The sequence below is a fragment of the Micropterus salmoides genome, unplaced genomic scaffold, assembly GCF_014851395.1.
Source record: "Micropterus salmoides isolate LMB-PRFRI ecotype aquatic unplaced genomic scaffold, ASM1485139v1 Ms_hic_scaffold_18, whole genome shotgun sequence".
NCBI lineage: Eukaryota > Metazoa > Chordata > Actinopteri > Centrarchiformes > Centrarchidae > Micropterus > Micropterus salmoides.
This window is the reverse complement of record NW_024040928.1, coordinates 13,223,803-13,229,988: the sequence shown is the minus strand read 5'-3', so window position 1 is coordinate 13,229,988 and position 6,186 is coordinate 13,223,803. Positions and strand designations below refer to the sequence as shown.

At 38.7% G+C, this 6,186-nt stretch overlaps 1 long non-coding RNA gene across 2 annotated transcripts; it reads right to left on the bottom strand.

Moving 5' to 3' along the window:
* Nucleotides 1-1,180: 1,180 nt before the first annotated feature.
* LOC119908880 lies at nucleotides 1,181-6,173 on the bottom strand. 2 transcript variants are annotated; one of them, XR_005445350.1, is made up of 4 exons: nucleotides 6,087-6,173; nucleotides 5,494-5,635; nucleotides 4,546-4,620; nucleotides 1,181-2,029 (listed from the first exon to the last, which is right to left on the bottom strand). It is a non-coding gene; the product is annotated as an uncharacterized LOC119908880 (long non-coding RNA). The 2 variants fall into 2 exon arrangements; XR_005445349.1 differs by lacking the exon at nucleotides 6,087-6,173 and having other exon boundaries at nucleotides 5,494-5,960.
* Nucleotides 6,174-6,186: the final 13 nt, after the last annotated feature.

Genomic DNA, 6,186 nt, shown 5'->3' with positions numbered 1-6,186 from the left:
CCATTCCACGGCTGCTTACGATGGCAGAGCACTGAGAGAACTATTGAAAACATTTGAAATGACCCGAAAGATGAAAAACCTGTTTTAGAAAGTAAGATTGTTTTTTTAAAGATAGATAGCTTATGTGACGAGATTTGGTGAGTATTTTTTGCAGTGCGCCAACCAAATTCTCTCAATGGTGCTTGTCTGCACAGCGGCGCGCGCTGGAGAGCAAGCAGACTCTCGAAAGCTTCAGCAGAGCGCTTTCCCATTTCCCACGCTCTTCTGCCACCTTGTGTTTTCATTTATTGGATTATCCTATATGCAAATGACTATTGTCTATTTGTGTGATACATACTGAACCACCGGAATATTTTCAAATGAGTAGCTTACAATTCTGAAACCTGAGATCTATGTCTGGCATTGGGAGAGCTCTTTGCGCCACCCGTTGGTCATATGGATACGTTTTTGTTGTCAGAAAATGAGTGACAGCAGCCTACTCACACAACGAAACTATTTTCACTGTAGCCTACATATTGCAAAACATGGTGCTATGCAATAAATCATGCACTTTGGTATCTGATTACCCGCACCCTTCCCTAGATTATCTAAACTAATCCAAGTTTAATGATTGCACTGGGTGTCCAAAAGTCCGATTGCACAGCTGGTCCTATATGGGTCACACCAGCCAGCAGCAGAGTTCCTAACTGTGACAAACTAGGCTAATGCTTGTTCCACTATAAATATTAAGATACAACACATTTCTGCCCTGTCAACTGGAGCTCTACAGGATCTGCATAACATTGAAAAAGCTACAAAGGGAATAACTAATTGTTGGAAAGTGTTAAAGTACACTAAAAACTGTTACTTAGATCTAACTTTAAAAAAATAAGGCAACATTTTCCAACCACTTTGTTAGTTTAGTGAACTTCTTGATTTTTTAAGTTGGGAAAACTCAGTAACAAACATTTTAGTGTATGCTATATTAAATAGTCTACAAAAAAACTGCCAAAAAATTAAGTTCAGCCATTGTCAAAATGGACAGCATTTTAACCACATCAAACTTAATTAAAATAAGTTACATTCAAAATGAATTTTGAATCAGTTCATACTCATTTTCTTTGTTATTTTTTTTCTGTTGTAAAAGTGCAATTTAGTTTAAATAACTAGTTAGCATTATCATAAATTTAAGAAAAGGATGTATTGTTTCCAACATTTATTAAAAGCCATTAAATGCAGTTATGCAAAATTGACAATCTTCTGACCACAGCCTATGTGTAGTAGAACACCTTTCCAGCACCTCTTCTGTGTATAAACAGTAATCTTGAAGAGACAAATTTTACCATTTCAAAAATACAGCCAACAGTCTGCCTCAGGCATCATTTGACATCACTGGTAACAGAACAAAAGCTGCGCTAGAAGACAGAAGCTGCAACTGTGTTTTTACACATTGTGAGTTATGGTTTAATATTGTTAACATTTTACATACTACAACTTGTGACCTCAGCTTACAAACTGCAGCTTGATACAATATTGTGACAGTATTTCAGTGACTATTAAAACACTTGATAAAAGAAAAAAAATCTGTGACAGCCAGTGTGACTGTCATGTTTCACTGTCTAAGCTTGAAACTTGTTAGTGAAACTAATGACCATGGAGGTTAGTTGAGGACCCAGTGCAGAGTCCCACAAACAATCCTTGAAAGGCCTTCAGGTGCAACAGTCTGAAAAATCACACATCAGGCCAAGAAAATGTATAACATTCCTCAACAGAAACAAAACTTCGTCTGTTTTCAGTGCAAGGCCAACAATCTTTGCGAGAAGCTTGTTGAGGCTTATTAACTTGGCAGTTGGTTTTGGGCGAAGTGCGTTGAGTCCCACAAAAAGTCTTCAAAAGATTGGATGGATACTGGAGATTCTGGTCAGATTGTCAAGATCTTTAAGCACTGGATTCCCTCGATGATGCCCACCACATCTGGTTCATGGCTAGCATAGGCTAGATCCTCAAACTGCATTTTCAGGTCCTCATGCACGCTGCACTCTGCAGTTCCCTGTATGACAACAAAATTGAAACTGTTGCACTTAAGGAAAAATAAAAACAGAATGTACAGTATGTTCAGATTAAGATTATAACATCTTTGGAGACCCAAAAAATGCAAGTGTGCTCAAATCCACACAACACTAAGCAATTTCAATAAATTTAATACAAATGAACCTATCACAACCTAAATAATATTTTATGTACAGATCTATAACAAAAAATCCAATAATTTTTGCCTTGTATGATGTAACAGTGTGTGGCTTTCTCAGACACTTCATACTCAGATCCCCAAATGAATGCTGGATATTAGTGATGGTGGAAAACTAGGTTATCAAAGGTTCTTGACAAATCCACTGGTCTTTCCCCACTTATTTCAAAGTGGGAAAGACCAGTAAAGAACATGTTTACCAGTTAGCAACAGCTTATATAAAACACTTAATAGCCTACTGAATGAAAAGCCCAGATATACCCCTTTTCCACCAGCAATTAAATGCAGCATGTATTCATTGATCTGTGTGGAGCTGGAGACCTGTGTCCCAGTGTCTCATAATTCCTTTCACAAATGTAACATTATGCATATCTGTCAGGCATACAGATTAAACAATCTGTAAGTAAATAAATGTTAAATATTTCCTATATTTGTTCAATTTAAAAATCTGTACATAAAAAATGGGAGAATACACAAGTCATTGAGCAGGCAGTATTTTTCAGAAATGGAAGTTCTGCATAGGGCTCTACTTAATACTTAAAAATCGCCTATTCTAGGCCTCCTAACAATCTCCATGCTGCTGGTTCTCTCAACCTACACATGACGAATGCTGGATCAGTCAGCCCACATAAAATCATACTGGTTTAACTTGACCAGTAAAACCAGAAACAGACCCAACCACACTTTAACAATACTTGCATAGTACTCAGAGATAAGGTCCTGTCCACTCTTTCACATATACTCAGTGAGGCATCTTAGAGTCACATCTCTCTTCATTGCAGAGGCACTTGGGTCCTAGAGTTGATGAGTGAATAACGAAACATTTAGCAATATCACTCCAAACCTACAACATAATCACTGCTGGTCTGAATTCTCTTTTCAATACAATGAAGTTTTAGGACACCGCCATTTTGTGAAAATTTAAGTACTTTCAGTTTAATTAATCAAAACTGAAAAATAAAGTGGTAAATTTCAAAGATTAGTCTCATTATTCTTCAGATTATTACCTATGCGTTAGAAAAATCTCTTTGACATAATAGGCAGGTGAACGAAATGTTACTTGTGATGAGTTATGTCAGTTTACTTCTGGATGCTGTCTTTACAAGACTGGAGGGCCCTCCAGGATGTAGAAGAGCATGGGCAGTCTACATGTATACATGACAAGATATGGCTGTGTCTAAAGGTCCCATGATGCTATTTGTAATGCTTTACAATATCAGGCTTTTGCGGTACAGCAGTGCTGCATAATTTACAGGGCCATCCCATTTGTTATCAGGTATTAGGGCTGAAACAATTTATTGATTAAATTGATAAAATTCATCAACACAAATTCTTTGAATTGATGCTTCGTTTAATCCATATAACTATACAGCACAGTGTTTCGCACAGAGATTACTGTTGCACATACACTGAACACAACGTGATTATAATGGAACCGTTTGCAAAGTGGAGGAAGAGAAAACAGTGAGGGACAAAGAAGAAAGTGTCCAAAGTATGTGATTATTTCAAGCTAAAAGAAAAAATAAATAAAACTCTGTAATGTCAGTCTGTCCACCGTAAAACGAAACTTGTCACCTCGGCAACAGCACGATGGCAGCTGAACAAAAAGCCCTGGTGTTATGCCAGTGGAACACAGACAAGCTTGAGCTGATGACACGGCAACCTTTTAAGCAATGTTGCTGGAGGCGAGACCAACTATGTTTTGAACGGATAGCGGCGGTGCGGGGCGGGTGGTAGGAGAAGGGGATTATGGTAGTAATCTTTACTCATTACCACTGACAGCAATGTTGCCCAGCACGATTGCGCTAGAAGTTGCTCCGTGTATCATCAGCTTAACAGTAACTTCAGCAATTACCTGAAATCATGATTGATTGTTTAGTTGAAGGCTAGCCAAAGTAAGCCGCAGTCCTCAGCTGAAAGTGTATACACGTGCGTTTGTTGTTCTCCTTGAGGGCCATGAGTTGCAACCTCACAGTCCGGAGTTAACTGGCTGTCGGGAGGTGCACCTTTTAACTCCCCTCCAGCTCTCTCTGTAGCTCAGACAATCCATGCTATCTGTGTGCTAATCCATCCTTCCATGCTGCCAAGCAAAAGTACTTCTTATACAATGCATCGAGGAATCGTTGAAATAATCAAGCAAAGCTTTGAATACTAAAATCACCGTTAGCTGCAGCCCTAGGTATCATATCTAGCCTTTTGGAAACAAGCTTAGTAAAACTGCTTAAGATTTTTTTCCCCCCAATAAAATGGTTTTGGAATATCCATTTCTCATAATGATAGTTTGACACAAAAACATGTATTGTTTTCTGATCACTTACCTAATGTGTCTCTGAATGACACAAAGTGCTTTGTGGGGTAGCGGATATGCTCCTTGGAGGAGATCTGGTGGTCTCCTGAAAAAGCAACACAGGAGGTGATAATATTAAAATATTTTTGTAAAAATATATACTTTGACAAAACTAGGCTACGTTTTGATTTTTGGACAGCCATGTCTACTAGAAGTGTTGGAAAACAGAAGTCTTTGATTCATCAAGATTGATTTTACTCTCACAGCATTCAAGCAGAAAATACAGCAGGAGATACAGACCCAGCAGTTAACATTAAAACCTGTAATCACACATCATAAGCTAGGAAATATGCCTACATTTATTTCCATTCAATAGGGTCCAACCATTTTGAGTCCCCCGCTAAATGGACATTCATGTAGAGTTCTTCTCTATGCCATAGGGTGCTCCTTCTACGGGGGCTGTCTATGTTAAGAGCATGGAGGAGAAGCAGGACCCGCCATCCTGCACGTCTTGCTAGCAAGAATTTGGTCAAAGCTAGTAATTCATTTCTTGTAATTTTCTCCCGAAGCCTGCTTCATGGAGTATTTTAAGCGAGTTGTTTGAGACAAAATATTTAACATTCATTAAAACTACATTAACTTAACTCCACCACCTAAAAAACAAACACTTTCCTCCGCCATCTTGAGTCCAGACGTTACGGCCACAAGAGGAAACGTCCATTTATTTTAAATTCTCTACTGAAAGCGGGAAGCCATTGTACATTAATGAAAACCTGATAAAGTAGAAACCGCATTTGATTAAAACTCGTTTAACGTATCCGTTTGAGCTTAACGTTAGTGCACATTTGGAAATGCCTCGGGCATCCTCAAAACGCACACATGATAGAGGAAACGAGTGGTTTTCTAGCATGAGAAAAAGTAATATATCCATGCCAATTCGACTAAAATTCAACTTTTACAAGTAAAAATGGTTACTTACATATGTTTAGTGTTTGTCCTCAGCTCTGCTGAAAAAGCTGGTCAGGTCAGCACTGCAGTTTGGTCACCTCCGTTACAGCCCAGCCGTTACAGCCGCGTGTGGGACACGCCCAGACGAGTTCAGCTGTTGCTATGGTTACTAACTGAAATGTAGGCGTGTCCTGACAATTTACTTGTGACATAGGTCCTTAAACTGAGTTTTGTGAAATCAATTAGGAAGTACAACAAAATGGCAACAAATGGCAAGTTACTGGAAAATTTACACTTAAATTTTCTGTAACTTAAATAGAAAGGAAAAGAAAATTAAATTTTTCAAAGAAATTTACATTTTAAAATGAAGTCGTATGGACAGGGCCATTGAAGGACTTTTTACAGTGTAGGCCAAGTGCTGCACAACTGCAGAGAAATGCTTAATGAACTAATTCAGTGTTAACTTTAGACTTCATGAAAGGACTCAAGGACGGGGAGGAGGACAATACTACCACATTTTAGTGATCACTGGGTTTCTTTTATGCATCAGTCGAGCTTGCGCCCCCATCAGACCTGCGCTACAGAACACACCAAATTCACAAAAGCTCAAGGGACATTTCTCACTTTAAAAAAGGCTGACTCCGCATAGTGGCTACAGACCCAGCCCTCAGATAACGGTTCAAGTGTTTCATAACATCAGGTCTGCACTCAGCTGAGCCACACA